Genomic DNA, 18,494 nt, shown 5'->3' with positions numbered 1-18,494 from the left:
ATTCTTAGGCAGGCTAGCAAGAGTTAAGGCCCCGTCACACGCAGCGATATCGCTAGCGAGCGTACCCGCCCCCGTCGTTTGTGTGTCACGGGCAAATCGCTGCCCGTGGCGCACAATATTGTTCGGAGCCGTCACATGGTCTTACCTGCCTAGCGACGTTGCTGTTGCCGGCAAACCGCCTCCTTTCTAAGGGTGCGGTTCGGCGGCATCACGGCGGCATCACTAAGCGGCCGCCCAATAGAAGCGGAGGGGCGGAGATGAGCGGCCGTAACATCCCGCCCACCTCCTTCCTTCCTCATTGCCGGCGGCCGCAGGTAAGCTGTAGTTCGTCGTTCCCGAGGTGTCACACGTAGCGATGTGTGCTGCTTCGGGAACGACGAACAACCTGCGACCTCAACAATCAACGATTTTTTGAAAATGAACGAAGTGTCAACAATGGACGATTTGGTGAGTATTTTCCATCGTTAACGGTCGCTCGTTGCTGTCACACGCAATGACGTCGCTAACGATGCCGGGGGTGCGTCACGGAATCCGTGAGCCTGGCGACATATCGTTAGATACGTCGTTGCGTGTGACGGGACCTTTAATTTCTGCTGGTCTGCTTGCTCCTTTGAGGTCTATCACATCTGCTCCTCTCCTATTTATGCTGGTTGAATCCTTCTTCCCATGCCAGCTATAGTTTGCCTATGTTAGTCTGTGAGGTGTGGTGTCTCAGACTTTCTGGTGAAGGTTGTGCTATTTGCTTGGAGTGGTTACGGCATTTACCCCTGTTATTTCATTGCTTCCTTCCTGCTCTTCTTTTGCCTGTGGAATCTCTTATTGTCTTATCCTGTGTGACAAAGTTTTGATTTTCCTTTATTTGTTTTTATCTGTAGGTTTCATCACACTCCTGTCCGGTCCCTCCTTGTGGGGAGGGGGAATCAGATCAGGACTGGTCAGGAGCAGGGCCAGGAAGGCGACTCAGGCATCTCCACCATCAGGACTATCCCTCAGGTTAGGGATAGCATTGGGCTCCTTAGCTTGAGAGACTATCCCATTAGTAATCATGACACTTATTTTCCAATGAAAGATCCAGAGGCATAGTCATGGAGATGGAGAGGTATTAGACACTTCCAGCCCACCACACGAAAATACATCCCTATTATAAATGGCACTTAGCAGGTGCCTAGGGACTTCGAGTTACCCCTCTAAGGTCAGCTTACAATGGTAATATTGAGCACAACAACAAGACACAAGGTAGTTATAGTACATCAGCAAGTCTCTCCCAGGCAAAAATTTCAATGCAGACTGGAATTTAAAGATATGCTATTTCACCTGTTTTAAAGAAGTACCAAGAAATAGGCAATGTTGAGCCCTGTAGATGCAATGGTCAGCCAAGGAAACTTAGTGCAGCAGACGAATACACATCATACTTCCTTACAAAATCGGAAGATGTTCAGTGGTGCCATCAGCTCAGAACTGGCAGCAATGGGACACCCATCTACCCAGTTACACCCATGTACAGTTTGGAAAAGTGTGGACAGAAGTGTTCTTTATGGAAGAATAGTGGCCAAAAAGCCATACTTCAGAATGGAAACAAGGCCAAGTGATGCATAAAAACGTAGCAGCTGGGGGGCAGAAAAATGGCAGCAGGTGCTTTGTGAACATGTGAAATATATGGTTGTTTCTGAAGTTCTGGTGAGCGGACCAATAATGAGAGTCTGCAGGAAGCAGTGAAGCATGGTGGAGGTTCATAACAAATTTGGGGCTGGATTCCAGCAAATGGAGTTCTTGGTTTGGTCAGGATTATTGTTATCGTCCTTTTGATCTATATGGAGATTTTTTTCGAAGACATCTTTAATAGATGTCTTCGAAAAAAAAACTGCTCCTCTCTTATCTCCTCTTCCCACAATCGCGTACAAGATTTCTCCCGTGCCTCCCCCATACTCTGGAACGCTCTACCTCAGCACATCAGACTCTCCCCTACCGTGGAAAGCTTCAAGAGGAACCTCAAGACCCACCTCTTCCAACAAGCCTACAACCTACAATAACCCTCAGTCCAGTAGACCACTGCGGAACCAGCTCTGTCCTCACCTATTGTACCATCACCCATTCCCTGTAGACTGTGAGCCCTCGCGGGCAGGGTCCTCTCTCCTCCTATACCAGTCTGTTTTGTACTGTTAATGATTGTTGTACGTATACCCTCTTTCACTTGTAAAGCGCCATGGAATGAATGGCGCTATAATAATAAATAATAATAATAAAAATAATAGAGCAATGTTTGGCATAAGAATTAGTGCAATTAATTCTCTGATTACTATATGTCATGTCGTTTTACACAAAACTCATCATAGAGGCATCAGATGCTGTTTACATTGCAGAGTCTGTCACTCTACCAGATCGTTTCGCTGGTGTTTCTGATCTACACAGGCGGACTCGGGCATTGACCAGCTGTGTGCTCAGTTATAGTCAGGCTAGCAAGACTTAACCTCTGCTAGCCTGCTTGTTAAGCTTCTGGGTTCACATGTTGTAAGGAAGCCTATCACATCCACTACTATCATTCTTAGGTTGGAGGAGATCTTCCACCCACACCGACTTTAGTTTCTGCTGTGTTGGTCTGTGTACTATGGTTTCCAGATGTGCTTGAGAAAATGTTCCTTTATGCTTGGTGTTGATGTGGAGTTACCCGTTGTCTTGTTGTTTCCTCCCTGCTCTTGTTTTCCTCCTAATGTGTTATACCTCTATGTGCGTGCTGTGTGACAGAATTTTGGTTTCTCCTGTTTGTCTACTTCTGTGGGTTAAATCACACTCCTTTCCTGACAACCCTGGGGGAGAAGTATAAAATCAGGGCTGGTCAGGAGCAGGAAGGAGGCTCAGACATTCCCACAATTAAATTAAATTAAAAATTGGGTTAGCACAGGGCCCTCTAGCCTGAGGGATGGTTTAGGGGCCCCAGTTTCCCACTATCTCCATAGTCCCACGTGACACTATGCTAACAGTTAAAATCCAGCGCTAGTTTGCAATTAAAAACACATTTTATAAGTGAACCACAGGTATAACTTTTGCTTTGGCAATGGCAGATCATAGTACATTTGGTGCATGTTCAGCCTGGTTATACAAAAGCTCATTCAAATACCATTCTGTAATATAGATTAACATGCAGTATGATTCCAGACTGCTACAGTATCCATACAACATTAATACATAGAGGAAAAATGTAAACATTCTTTGCATACTCCTACAATGGGCTGTATATGGTAGAATCCACATAGTAGTGCTAGATATCAGACAACCATCAGCATCCTCATCCTCAAGACTATAACGCTGTTATACAGCTACAGTTACAACAATGGACATATAAGAGCTAGATAAAACGTAATCTAGGAAACCCTGTAGTAAAGAATATAAAGTAATGAGAGTTTTTTTCCATGAAATAAAAGTTATATAGTATGTGGCAAAGTCATTTGTGAGGCATGATCCTGTGATCGAGCTGAGCATGATGTTCCCCCCGCGACACAAGAGAAGCAACCATCTGGAAAGAAGCACCGCAGGGTTGATGAACAGGTCACAGAACACCGAGATCTCTTGAGTTCCTTTTGCAGGTCCCTGTCACGAGGGTACCACGACAAAGAGTGATCCCTCCTATTTCTGGTGTCAGGAGATCACAGTGCAGGGCTTCATACACACTTGCTCAGGATAATACTGCTGGCTGTGCAGATTCTCCTTTATCCAGCGCTGCTAGGGTTAAGTAGATCCTCTGGCCACCTGAAAATCTGAGAGTGAACAATAGTCAGCTGTTCTCTAGTGGTAATCAGCTCTGATATAAAGACTCCTCTCCTAGTCCAAGTAACCGCTGGTGATAGTTTCTGCTATACTTACCTTTAGAGGGAACCTGTCTGTAAGTTGTGGACCAGGAAGCCATTCAGAGAACATTTGCTGTGTGAAAGTTGTGTTTTCCCTTCCTTATGTGACGCCCCTGGACTAGTCAGGGCGTCACAGGGTACTGCACGTTCTATTCTTTCGTACAGTGGTCAACCCCCCATGGTTCTGGGTTCCCAACCTATGGTACTGCCTTCATCAGCATCCAAATCCCAACCACACCTCACACCACACCCTGTCAGACACACCAGTGGGCTGCTGAGCTGGAATAGGGCCGCCCACCTAGGGTTCAGGCAGACTGGTGGGAGGGAAGTAGAACAGAACAGTGTTAGCCCTTGAGAAGTGAGGAGCAAGGGGCGTGTGTGGCTCCCTGTGTGTTAGAGGTTGGGTCGCAGATGGTGGTCTTGGCTCGGAGGGGTCGGAGACCCGGTCGCAGGGGATTGAGGATGGGTGCCTAGACCTGGTCTTGGAGGACGGTCAGCAGCTCGAGTCTAATAACCGGTCCAGGACCGAAAGCACGGCGGGTGTACTGGACCTTAGGTCGGGGAGTAGCTTTAGGCAACCCAGAAATTAACCTGCGGAGGATAGTGACTTTATGGACTGTCCCCAAGAAGCTCAGAGATCAGGGGCACTAGCGCAATGAGGGGGATAGGGCTTTCCAACCCACGCAGCCCATAGAAATCCCAAGCATGAGCCCTTGAGAGCACAGCTCCACTACCAACAAGTAGGGAGCGGGGCACGGACAGTTTTATGCCAATGGGCCACCAGAACACTTCTAATTTGTGCATGGAGGCAGGCCCCACACCACCCGGCAGTACTATAGGGGACGAATACCCGGACGGGCTCCTTCAAGAGGGCAGCGGCACCCAGAGACTTGGTTTACCTTGTTGTCAGAGTCTGCTTTGCGGTCGCATCATCACCAACACTGCCTGAGTACATGGTCCTCCCTTGCTTCCAACCAGCCCTGCGCTCCCCTGCACCAGCATTCCCACCATCCAGAGTCCCGGGGCCTCCCCTACCAGTGGAGGGAACGTCATCTGGCTGCCCCGCTCCATTTCCCCTGGGTACTCCCATCGGCAGCGGTGGTACTTCCCTTACCGCAAACCAGAGGTGGCGTCACAAACTCTTATCCCCTGTAAATACCCCCTTTACATTCGAGTGGCCGTGAGCCCCCGGATCTGGAGACCCTCGAGCCACCGCAGACCCCCTGGATCCAAGCAATTTAACCGCTGCAGGGGCGGCACACTTAGCTCTCTTTGGTTTTTCCCCTCTGGTCCTTTCCTCATTAGTACATCTTGTTGTTTGTAGTGCTTTATATGATTGCTGTTTATTTTACCCCTGTCTGTCTTATCCACTCTGTGTCTTTTACCTAGAGCAGGACTAGTGTTCCCGCTGCCCTACACTATACAGGGCTGAGCCCAGGGAAAGACAGGGACAGGCTTGTAATCAGCAAAGGGGTGAAATAACCCGTAGAGGGATGTTAGGGAGTGCAGGGATCAGTCTCAGGTGCGTTTAGGAGGTGACCCTGCTTCCCTTTCCCTAGCGCAAGGGCCCACCATTGTAACATATACCCTGTGTGTTGTGGTGCTCGCTGGAGGTTCCCGTGTACCTGGTGGAACCCTGGTAGTCAATGCATGACAGTCCCACAGGCAGAGTCAACAAAGCCTAAACAGCCAGCTAGAAACTGGAAGGTCCTCTGTTCCAAATTGGTGACCCTCTCATGGGCTTCCTGTGCCACACCAACCACTATCCCTTCCATAATCACCACTTGACACATGGTCTTAAACTCTGTGGGTAACTGTATCCAACTGTATAACGTGCCATTTTTCATATAAATCCATTCCTATTATCCGAGCATCTGTAGGGCACCGATAGACAAGGCTGCTCGTTCTTCGAAACTAGGCTGCTGGCCTATGGTTATTCACTATTACAGCTTGTATAGCTCTGTATCCATCTGTGACGCCCTGGGCAAGCCAGGGGTCACAGGTCACAACACCACCACACCCCACACTCCAGGTAGGCACATCACAGCTAAACTACAAATCCTTGTTGCCTTCCTCCAGAGGCTGATGATTCACACCAGGGGGTGGGCCAGGCGGTTGGCTCCGCCCACCAAGGAGATCACAGTTCTGGAGGCGGGAGAAACCAGGCAGTCTGAGTTGGAGTGGAGTCCAGTGAGGGACATGAACGAGTGAACAGCAGAGTAGCCCGGGGAGGGCAAGAGTAAACAAGTAGTGAAAGTAGAAAAGTGGTAAAGGAGGAAAGCAAGTGAGGTGACAAGAAGAAAGGAAAGCCTGAAGGGTCCAGCTTTGTGTAGGGCCAGAACAGCAAGGTCAGCGACGGCGGTGACTGTCTGGAGGGGGACCGTTTGGAAGTTCCTGGAAGGACCCCGTTGGCTGTGTGCCCGGTGGTCTGGAGCAGTGTTCCGAAGGACAGTCAGCACCAGGGCAGGGGCCTCTCGGACCCCGGCAAGGCTAGGAGTCGCCAAATTTGCCGAATCCGTCAGTGAAGGGGACGTAGATCCCCCAGCAACCAAGTCCTGATTGAAGGCAACAGCTCAACCTGAAGCAGAGAGACACCGCCACCGCCAAGGCACCAGTTTCTCAGGGCCAGCGCCTGCGGGCAAAGTGTAGAGCTCCTCCGGCCCAGATTGTAGTCGGGGAGCGGGTAACCGGAGGGAATCCACCGCTACCACAAGTCAACCATAGGTACAAGGAAGAGGGACATCACCGTCACCTACCGGGAGTGCAGGTGCAGCCGTCTGTGGGACCGTCCTACCAGCCGTTTGGTTTACCGTACAAACTGTGTCCGTGTCTCAGGCTGAGTGAGTACCACAGTGCCGCAAGGCACAGCGCTGCCCCCGCGTCCCTGCGCCCACCAGGCCCTGCACCTCACAAACCATCACCGGGCCCCGGGATCACCAACCCCTGCCCACGGAGGGGCAACACAACACCTGGCTGCTCCGCATCACCATCCCCGGGACCCCCGCATTGAGCAGCGGTGGTGAAATCACCACAACCGTGGGTGGCGTCACGAACTATAACAATCCCCGCACCCAACAAACCCCTTTCACTCACGGGCGAGGAGTGCCGCTCGAGAAACCCCCGGGATCCGGCCTACGGCTCGAGCCACCACTGAGCAGCGGCCGCCGGACCCAGAAGGGGCGAGCGTAGTGTGCTGACACCCTCCTCCCCGCCCGCGACACATCCATCTTGTGGGCCCCTCAGAACTCGATTTGGTCGGCATTCCCGTCTCCTGAGAGGCTACCAGGGTCTGTTGCAAACCTTAAGAAACCTGGATTCTCATCTCCCTCTAGTTATTCATCCACATCCTGGACCGGTCGTTCATGGGTCACCCTTGATAGCGCATACGTGTTTATTTTCAGCTATTTCCCGATGGGTTGCCTAACTCTGGTATTTAGACATTTTTGTTACCCACCTTTATTCAAATGCCCTCAGTATCACATTTTCCAGATAAGCTAGTAAGTTAATGTCAGTCTGCACAACAATTTCAGACCTTGACAGATATTCTGCACATTTCTCAGTCATGGCCGATACCAAGGTCGGTAGCTCAAGTTTGAATGAGCTATAGTTCTCAGCATTTGTCTCTGTGTCTCGTAGGGAATGGCTGGCATAGGCAATCACTCATTCTTGTCCATCTTGGACTTGAGGCAGACAATCAATATTTAATTGGTGCCGGGTGTCATACCCTTACCATTGCCGATTGGCTGTGCTCAGGTGTGGAGCTGCACAGCACAGCTCTGTCAGCTGAATAGTGACTACAGCGGTGAAGTGCATATCTGCCCTCTATTTAAATCAGTAGGGTTCGGTTATGCATTATCTGTCCATGGCCATTGAACAGTTAAAAAAAACATTATTGTCACGTTATTACATGTGGCAGGCACGCTCAGACCAACAGATGTCTGACACACAACAAAAACACACCTCAACAACACCACAAACAAGAGGGACACTGGGAATGCAAGAACAACGGTGGGCCCTGGTACTAGTGAGAGCGTAGATGGGACACCTCCTGCCTTTAACTGGTGCTGTACCCTGCTCTCCTAGCCAGACCCTATACAGGTTCCTCACCTGTCATCAAGCAGGAATACCTGAAGCCCTGAAAAATCCCTACTATAGTCCTGGCTAGGGAATGGGAAGGTAAGGTACTCTAGACCCACCGCTGCACAAATACAACAAAAGGGTAGGTGAGACAAACAGGGGAAAAACAACTGAAATGGAGAAGATATGACTTAGGACAAATATACAGCAGCTCCTTCCACCAAGGTGGCCAGAATACAAATGGTTTTGTATAAGCAGCAAAGATTGCTGGGAAACACTGCTACTTAAATTCAAAGGGGTGTGGCTGCAGAGAAGTTACAGCTGACATCAAAACTGACATTAACTGTTTCAGCACCAATAGAAATGAAACAACATTTAAATGAAGAGTCCCATTTGGAGATGAGAGGCTCCAGGTGTAAAACTGCCACTAGTTTCCAAACACAGAGAGACGACTGTGACAGTTATAGAGTTGAAAGAGTTGTGCAGCTCCGCAACTGAGTACTTACATTCACTAGCACCTGGAATTGCTGACCAGTGGGGGTGCCAGGTGTCACCCCCCCCCCCCAGTGATCTGATATTGATGACCTTTCCCAAGGATAGGCCATCCATGTAAAATTCCCAGTCAACCCCCTTAAGGTGGCATCTCAGCTCAACAGATCAATAAACAAGAGACATTTTACAGTTGAGTTTCCTGGACAACCCCTTTAAATTGCATATGATGAAGGAAAATAAGAGTTCTATAATGTAATTATATCAATCAAAAGTGAAGTCTAATCTGTAGCTTGCAGTCACAACCCTCGGGGATAACCTTTTTTTTTTTAATCTCCGTTGTACAAATTTATCTGTCAAATTGAGCTATGACTTCAGTTAGTGTACACAGTGAGGAACTGATTTTTTTTTTACCAAAAACATTCATGAAAAATGCATTTCTGTGCCTTGAAATGTATTGTTATCAAAATTGTATTAAACATTTGCAAATTGCTTAGTAACTGAACCAAAGCCCCCATTCCAGACTCTAGACTAGAAAATTCAGCAACTGGATTAACATTTGATCTCAAAGGTATTTAGCCAAATCAAATAACCTCCATCTGTCTCGCTGGTTGAGTAGCAGGATCGGCTTCTGTTCCTTTCTGCTTTTATTCCCATATTAATAATTTTTAGTAATGACATATGTCGGATCCACATATGCTGGTCTAACTCGACAGTCCCAGTGTCGCGGTCGGAGGAGGCGACGCCGCGCTCTCCCACTGCTGCTCGGGTCCGGCTGCCGCGGCTGCTGCGGCCTGCCGCTGCTCGGTGGCTCGAGCGATGGGCCGGATCCCGGGGACTCTAGCGGCGCTCCTCGCCCGTGAGTGAAAGGGGGTTTTTGGGTGTGGGGATTGTTTATTGTCCGTGACGCCACCCACGGTTGTGGTGATTTGTTGACACCACCGCTGCTCTGTATGGGGATCCCGGGAAGGATGGTATGGAGCAGCCAGTTGTGTTGCCCCTCTGTGGGTAGGGGTTGGTGATCCCGGGGCCCAGTGATGGAGTGGGTGATGTAGGGCTTGGTGGGGTGCAGGGACGCGGGGGCAGCGCTGTGCCTTGCGGCACTGTGGTACTCACTCAGCCTGAGATGTTGACACAGTTTTCGGTAAAACACACGGCTGGAAAGACGGTTCCCACGGACGGCTGCACTTGCTTTCCCCAGTAGGTGACGGTGATGTCCCTTTTCCTGCACCTAATGTTTCTGTGTTGGTAGCGATGGGTTCCCACCGGTAACCCGCTCCCTGGCTTGGATATGGGCCGGAGGAGCCCTACTTTGCCCGCAGGTGCTGGCCCTGAGAAACTGGTGCCCTGGCGGTGGCGGTGTCTCTCCTCAATGGTTGGACTGTTGCCTTCAATCGGGACTTGGTTGTTTGGAGACAGACGTCCCTTTCACTGACGGATTTGGCAAATTCACGGCGACTCCTAGCCTTGCCGGGGTCCGAGAGGCCCCTGCCCTGGTGCTGACTGTTCTTCGTATACTGCTCCAGACCGCCGGGCCACCACCCGTCCGCGGTCCGTCCAGCAACCTCCGAGCAGTCACCCCTGCGGACTGTCACCGCCGTCTGCTGACCTTGCTGACACTGTCCTGGCACACAGCCGGACCAACTTCAGGCTTTACTTCTCTCACTTTTACTCCTTTTCTGTTACTTCAGCTTTTCTCTTTAGCTCCACTACTACTTCCTTCTACTTCACTCCCCTAAACTGACTGCCTGGTTCCTCCCGCCTCCAGGGCTGTGTACTCCTCGGTGGGCAGAGCCAACCACCTGGCCCACCCCCTGGTGTGAACATCAGCCCCTGGAGGAAGGCAACAAGGATTTTAGTAGCCTTGGTGTTCCTAACTGGGATGTAGGGTGTGGTGGTGTGATGACCTGTGACCCCTGGCTTGCCCAGGGCGTCACATTCCCCCTTAGCAAAATGCAGACCGTCCGCGGGCTGCCCGTCCAACACCGATTTTATTTTCTGAAAAAGGTAAAAAAGGGTAACATATAAATCATAATATCATCCCACAACGGGAGGCACATTTCTTAAACGTTACTAAACGGTTTTACGGGTACGGTTTCCGCTCTCTCCCACCCAAGCAACCTGGCCCTGATGCTGCCCCTAAAGCCCAGGCAGCACCCCTTGACCCACAGTCCAGCACAAGTTTCCCGAGCGGGATCTGTCCTTCCTCTCCAGAGGGTAGCCACCGGTTCCTTTGGTGGCTGGGCCCCAGCCTGCTCTGCTGAGGGCCCTCCCTCCAACCTGCCTCTCCGGAGGCGGCAACTGCGGAAAACGGTACGGTAAAACAACATATTTACAAGCCACTTAACGTTTGTGGTTGCCCTGCAAGTTCACGGGCTTGTCCATGGATAGTTCCCATGCTAAACTTTTTAAACGGTCCCCACGGGGACAACGGTGCCGGCTCCGGCCGGTTCAATCACTGTCAGACAATCAGATTATTTTTTGGTTTAATTTCACTTATTATTTTCAACTTTTTAAAACTTTAACTCACATAACGCAGTGGTGGTCCCAACGGGGACTGGACAACGGTGCTCCGCTGCCCTACTCATACTCTTCTACTGAGGCAGACCCGTCCTCCGCCACCAGCATATCAAACATGCACTGACATGTCTGCGGTGACAGGGGTACCCGGTACCCATTTCCACCGGTACGCGGGGTATGGACAACCACGGGGTCTCCTACATAGCGGGAACGCTCGCTTGCCTCTTCAAACTCAGCAGCGGACCCGGGACTAGGGCCGGAGTCGTCATCTCTTGCTCCTGCGTCAGGCGGGTTGCCGCCAGCTGTCGCAGCTTCCTGGCCTCCAGCATCCGGCATTTCAGACCCTTCCACGGGGGCACGGAGCAGCAGATTAGGCGAGCTTACACTAAGGCGCCCCATAAGTAACGGCAAGGGTGATGCATAGGCCGAGTCTAGGCCGGGCCCCTCAGCCGCAGCGGCCGGTCCTGGTAGGACATAGGGACGTGGGTCACCAGTCGGTTCTGCTACATCCATTCCCCCTCCGTACATCGGGGCAGTTGACATCAGCTCCTCCACCTCGTTGGTCCACTGCTCCATCATCCGGAAGATCTGATCCTGCAGTTGTCGCGGGCGGGGAGGAGGGTGTCAGCACACCGCGCTCGCCCCCTTCTGCTCGGGTCCGGCAGCCGCTGCTCAGTGGTGGCTCGAGCCGTAGGCCAGATCCCGGGGGTTTCTCGAGCGGCACTCCTCGCCCGTGAGTGAAAGGGGTTAGTTGGGTGCGGGGATTGTTATAGTTCGTGACGCCACCCACGGTTGTGGTGATTTCACCACCGCTGCTCAATGCGGGGGTCCCGGGGATGGTGATGCGGAGCAGCCAGGTGTTGTGTTGCCCCTCCGTGGGCAGGGGTTGGTGATCCCGGGGCCCGGTGATGGTTTGTGAGGTGCGGGGCCTGGTGGCGCAGGGACGCGGGGGCAGCGCTGTGCCTTGCGGCACTGTGGTACTCACTCAGCCTGAGACACGGACACAGTTTGTACGGTAAACCAAACGGCTGGTAGGACGGTCCCACAGACGGCTGCACCTGCACTCCCGGTAGGTGACGGTGATGTCCCTCTTCCTTGCACCTATGGTTGACTTGTGGTAGCGGTGGATTCCCTCCGGTTACCCGCTCCCCGACTACAATCTGGGCCGGAGGAGCTCTACACTTTGCCCGCAGGCGCTGGCCCTGAGAAACTGGTGCCTTGGCGGTGGCGATGTCTCTCTGCTTCAGGTTGAGCTGTTGCCTTCAATCGGGACTTGGTTGCTGGGGGATCTACGTCCCCTTCACTGACGGATTCGGCAAATTTGGCGACTCCTAGCCTTGCCGGGGTCCGAGAGGCCCCTGCCCTGGTGCTGACTGTCTTTCGGAACACTGCTCCAGACCACCGGGCACACAGCCAACGGGGTCCTTCCAGGAACTTCCAAACGGTCCCACTCCAGACGGTCACCGCCGTCGCTGACCTTGCTGTTCTGGCCCTACACAAAGCTGGACCCTTCAGGCTTTCCTTCTTTCTTGTCACCTCACTTGCTTTCCTCCTTTGGCACTTTTCTACTTTCACTGCTTGTTTACTCTTTTCTAGCCCTCAGCTAGACTTCACTCTTGCCCTCCCCGGGGCTATCTGCCTGGTACTTCCTGCCTCCAGAGCTGTGATCTCCTTGGTGGGCGGAGCCAACCGCCTGGCCCACCCCCTGGTGTGAATCATCAGCCTCTGGAAGAAGGCAACAAGGATTTGTAGTTTAGCTGTGATGTGCCTACCTGGAGTGTGGGGTGTGGTGGTGTTGTGACCTGTGACCCCTGGCTTGCCCAGGGCGTCACATTCCCCCTTAGCAAAATGCAGACCGTCCGCGGGCTGCCGTCCTACACCGGTTTTATTTTTCTGTAAAAAGGGGATAACAGGGTTAAACATAACATATGACATTTTTAATAAATCTTCCCAAGACGGGAGGCACATTTTCTTAAACGTTACAACGGTTTACGGTTACGGTTTCCGCTCTCTCCCACCCAAGTAACCTGGCCCTGATGCTGCCCCTAAAACCCAGGCAGCACCCCTTGACCCACAGTCCAGCACACGGTACCCGAGCGGGATCTGTCCTTCCCTCCAGAGGGTAGCCACCGGTTCCTTTGGTGGCTGGGCCCCAGCCTGCTCTGCTGAGGGACCTCCCTCCAACCTGCCTCTCCGGAGGCGGCCTGCGGAAAACGGTAACGGTAACCAACATATTTACAAGCCACTAACGTCTGTGGTTGCCCTGCAAGTTCACGGGCTTGTCCATGGATAGTTCCCATGCATTTTTAAACGGTCCCCACGGGGACAACGGTGCCGGCTCCGGCCGGTTCAATCACAACAGACAATCTGGTGAAAACTCGGTAATTATCATTCTTCATTTTTCAAACTTTCAAACAAACAAACAACTCACTCTACACATTCCCTGACCCCTTTTATCACAGAACGGTCTCCCTGTACCTAAGTGGGGGTCTACCTAGGTTGGAACGGGTGGACCTTCGGGGCCCGGTGTCAGTGGTGCTGGGCAGTGGGGTAGAGGGAACAACTGGTTCCACCTCCCGGCTTTCGTGTGGGGCAGGTGGAGGCATAGGGGAGCTGGGCATAGGTTCATCCCTGGGCACTGGCATCGGTTCTGGCTCACGGTTGACCGCTTCCACTACTTCTTCATCCACAGGTTGTGGGAACAGTATCACTGGAAGAATCACCGCGCCGTTCTGCATAGGCCAGTCTGCGGGGAAGTCACCCATCACCGTGTGGATCACCTCTTTTTCCTTTTCCGCTGGGGGAGGAGCTGGCACCTCCGGCATGGTCCTCAAGGCTGGTGGGCACCTTTTCAAATGGTCCCGAGAAACCGTGGCCAAAGTGCCCCCTTGGTCGCGACTGATCTGGTAAGTCTTTCCATTTTCCCATCCGGTGGGCTGAATGACGTAGGGGGTTTGTTCCCACTGATCATCCAGCTTGTGGGTTTTTCTCTTCCGCTTCAACACCACATCTCCAGGCTGGAAAGGCCTGGCAGCCGCTTTCTGATTGAAGTGCCGCTCCTGCTGTTTTCGACTCTGACCCAGGTTCTTCTCCACATACTCCTGAATCTGTCGGTACTGCACCCTCCGCCGGGCATCCCATTCAGCCGTTGCGGGGAGCGTCTCTGGGGCTTCCAATCCCATTTCCAAATCCACTGGCAGCCGGCCAGGCCGAGCTCTCATCAGATACGCTGGGGTGCACTTTGTCGAGCTGGACGGGATATTATTGTACATATCGAGCAAGTCAGGCAGCTTCTCCGGCCACAGGTTCCGTTCCTCTAGTGGCAACAGCTTGAGGAGACCCAGGACTAGATGGTTCATCTTCTCACACATACCATTGGTCTGGGCATGGTAAGGAGTGGTCCGGATCTTCTTGCAACCATACAGCTGACAAAACTCATGGAATACCTCCGCTTCAAAGGCTGGACCTTGGTCGGTGAGCACTCTCTCGGGGTATCCATGGGGCCGACAGAAGTACGCCTGGAACGCTCTCGCGGCGGTACGGCCGGTTAAGTCCTTGACCGGGACAACCACCATGAACCGAGAATAATGGTCCACTATGGTCAGAGCGTAGGTATACCCACTTCGGCTGGGGGTGAGCTTCACATGGTCCAAGGCGACCAGCTCCAACGGTTGGTGTGTAACGATGGGATGTAGGGGGGCCTTCTGGCTAGCTTCATCCTTCCTCCTCAGCGTGCAAGGACCACATTCTCGACACCAGGCTTCTACCGATTCCCGCATCCCACTCCAATAGAACCGCTCTCTTAACAGCATCTCCAGCTTCTTCCATCCGAAGTGGCCGGCTCCATCATAGTACGCCTGCAGAACGGTGGGCACATCAGCCTGGGGAATAACCAGCTGGCGGGTCCTCTCGTGGGTCTTCGGGTTAATCAGCTCCCGGTGCAGCCTCCCCTGATGCAGGCACAGTCGGGCCCGTTCTTTCCACAAGCGTTGGGCCTCCGTTGGGGCGGCAGGGTCCATCCCGGCGGCGCCTTGCTCTACCAGGTTCTTGACCAAGCGGACCGCAGGCGCCTGATTTTGAGCTTCTTGCCACTTCTGACTAGGTAGCGGATCCAGATTCACCCGTTGTTGATGGACATGGATCTTCTCACCTGATGGCCGGTGGAATGCAGGCAACTCGATCTCCTCGAGGTCATCATCTTTGCACTCGCCTTCTGACAAGTGGGGCATTCGAGAGAGGGCATCAGCATTGATGTTGACACGACCAGCCCTATATTTGATGGTGAAGTCGTAGTTGGCTAGTCTGGCTACCCACCGCTGTTCTAATGCACCCAGTTTGGCCGTGTCCAGGTGAGTCAACGGATTGTTATCCGTAAAAGCGGTGAACTTTGCGGCGGCCAGGTAGTGGCGGAACCGCTCGGTGATAGCCCAAACCAGTGCCAGGAGCTCAAGCTTGAAAGAGCTATAGTTCTCAGGGTTCCTTTCGGTCGGCCGGAGTTTTCGACTAGCATAGGCAATCACTTTCTCTTTGCCTTCCTGGACCTGGGATAGGACTGCCCCCGAACCCACATTGCTGGCATCAGTGTGGAGAATGAATGGGCAGCCGTAGTCCGGATACGCCAGGACCTCTTCTCCGGTCAAAGCCTCCTTCAGCTGACGGAAGGACTCCTCATGCCTGTCCTCCCACACCAGTGGGGCTGGTCTCCCCCCTTTGGTCTGTCCCACGAGGAGGTCTTGCATGGAGGCAGCCATCTTCGTGTACCCCTTGATGAAGCGCCGGTAGTACCCCACCAGACCCAGGAACTGCCTTACTTCTCTTACTGTAGTTGGTCTCGGCCAGCTCTGGATGGCAGTGATCTTCTCAGGGTCAGGAGCGACACCATCCGCACTCACCACATGCCCGAGATACTGCACCCTGGGCTTCAGCAGGTGGCATTTAGAGGGCTTCAATTTCATCCCGTACTTGGCAAGGGACGCGAACACCTCGGCCAGGTGCTCCAGATGGGCTTCATACGTCTGGGAATAAACAATCACATCGTCCAAGTACAACAGGACGGTCTCGAAGTTTAAATGTCCCAAATAGCACTCCATCAGCCGTTGGAAGGTCCCAGGGGCATTGCACAGCCCAAACGGCATGCTATTGAATTCGCAAAGCCCCATCGGGGTGGTGAAGGCGGTCTTCTCCCGGTCTTCTGGGGCCACGAGAACTTGCCAGTACCCACTGGTGAGGTCTAGGGTAGAGAAATAATTTGCCGTCCGCAGCGCGGCCAACGATTCTTCAATACGGGGCAGCGGGTAGGCATCTTTGTGGGTTATCTGATTAATCTTCCGGTAGTCCACACACATCCGCATGGTACCATCCTTCTTCTTGACCAGTACCAACGGAGCGGCCCAGGGACTACAGCTATCCCGAATGACCCCTGCCTCCTTCATATTCCTCAACATATCTTTGGCACACTGGTAATGTGCAGGGGGAATAGGCCGGTACCTCTCTTTGATAGGGGGGTGTTCACCAGTGGGGATGTGATGTTGGACCCCTTTGATCTGCCCGAAGTCTAGTGGGTGCTTACTGAATACCTGTTCATACTCCTGCACCACCCTGTATACCCCCGCTTTGTGATGTGTAGGGGTATCGTCAGTGCCCACATGTAGCTGTTGGTGCCACTCTTTCACCTCCCCCTGCGGTGGGGAAGTGCTGGTAGCAGGTGGGGAAACTGAGGGACTGGTTTCATGGATGGTGTGAGGATCTAGGGTGAGCAGTTTGGCGATGGTAGCATACCGGGGGAGCCTGACCTCTTCCTCCCCACAATTCAACACCCTCACGGGCACCCTCCCCTTTTTCACGTCTACCACCCCTCGGGCGGCTATTACGGTGGGCCAGTGCTCGGAGGGTATGGGCTCCATCATGGCAGGGTAGTCACGCCCCTGAGGCCCTACGGCTGCCCTACACCAAATCATCATCTCACTTCTGGGGGGCACAAGCAACGGGGCCGCATCCATCACTCTCACGCCACCAATCTCTCCTCCTGTTGAATTTACATGCTGGCGGTACATCAAGGCACGAATTTCACGCTGCACAGCTCTCTGTCGGCTCCCTGCCGCCGTGGCGGCCAGCTGTTGCAATAGGGCCAACACATCACCCATACAGTGCTCCATCACATTGGTTCCCAGCACTATCTTCGGGTTATGATCACTGGGCTCATTCATGATCACAATCATACCCTGGTGTTGCAGTTCAGCTTGCCCCACTGTCATGGCCACCTGCTTATACCCCACTTGGGTCAAAGGGAGTCCATTGGCAGCAATCAGCGTTATACTAGTATCTGGGGGTGCCAACTCGTCCGTCCCCCAATACCGCTGGTACAATGTGTATGGTATGGTGGTTACCTGGGATCCAGTGTCCAAGAGAGCCATCACCGGTATACCGTCCACAACCACGGGAATGATGGGTCGAGCTCCGATATACCGATCCCGCCAGTCCGAGGGGCCACGGGGTTCTACTCCTGAGGATTGGCCCGGGGCCCCAGGGGTTGCTCGTTTAACGGGCACTCTCGATAGTAATGCCCCGGCTTACGGCACTTGTAGCAGATTGGAGGCCTGCTCCGCGGGGGATTAGCACCTCTCCGCTGCATCCAGGGTACATCTTCAGGGCTGTCAGCAAGCTGTATCTGTGCTGAAGGCTGAGATCTAGTCAGAGGTTGTAGTGCAGCAAGGATTTTGGCAAGGTCTCCGTCCATACGACGGACTTGGGCTGCCAATTCTTCCACCGTGCTGCTCGGGGCTGCAGGTATTGGAGAGGTTGGTTTGGCTGAGGCCGCCACAACGGGAGCCGTCTCAACGGGCCACGGGGCGGGTTACATAACTTCGGCAGCTGGGGGCTGTAGTGCTTTAATGGCCCGCTCCTTTAACACAGCAAAGTCCACATCAGGGTGTTCCAGGGCCCACAGCCGGAGTTGTTTACGATCCTCAGGGGACCTCATCCCCTGCGCAAATTGCTCCACTAACATCTTGTTGCTATCCACCTCATTAATAGGGTTCACCCGCTTCAGCGTGCGGAGGGCGGTCTGCAGACGTAGAGCATAGTCCCGAATGCTATCCCCAGCTCGTTGCCGGCACTGGTAAAACTGCATCCTCAGCTCAGCTTCAGTCCGGGTCTCGAAGGCAGTCTGTAGCTTCTCAAAGATGGTGGCTACAGAGAGCCGGTCCCCCTCGGCCCAGGTCTCCGCTTCCTGCTCCGCCGCACCGGTTAGCTGGCCTAGCACTATCGCTGCACGTTGCTTATCAGTCAGGGGGTACAGCTCTAGCAACGGGTTAAGCTTTTTCCGGAAGGCCTGTAGGGCATCCGGTTTCCCGTCATACTGCGGTAGCCAGGCAGCTCCGGGCGCATAGGGCAAGGAGAACGGCATGACCTGAGCGAGCGTGGGGGCCGCGGCACCTCCCGCCGGTACGGCCGGGACCTGGGCAGGCCCATTCCCATCCGCGGGTGCCGCTGCGGCTGCGACCACCGCTCCTCCAGCGGCTCCGTCGGGCGCAGACATCTTGTTTCCGTCCCCCTTAGCTCTTTCCG

Source organism: Anomaloglossus baeobatrachus, chromosome 9, assembly GCF_048569485.1.
Source record: "Anomaloglossus baeobatrachus isolate aAnoBae1 chromosome 9, aAnoBae1.hap1, whole genome shotgun sequence".
NCBI classification, from domain to species: domain Eukaryota; kingdom Metazoa; phylum Chordata; class Amphibia; order Anura; family Aromobatidae; genus Anomaloglossus; species Anomaloglossus baeobatrachus.
The sequence above is the reverse complement of the archived record's forward strand: the minus strand, read 5'-3'. Positions refer to the sequence as shown.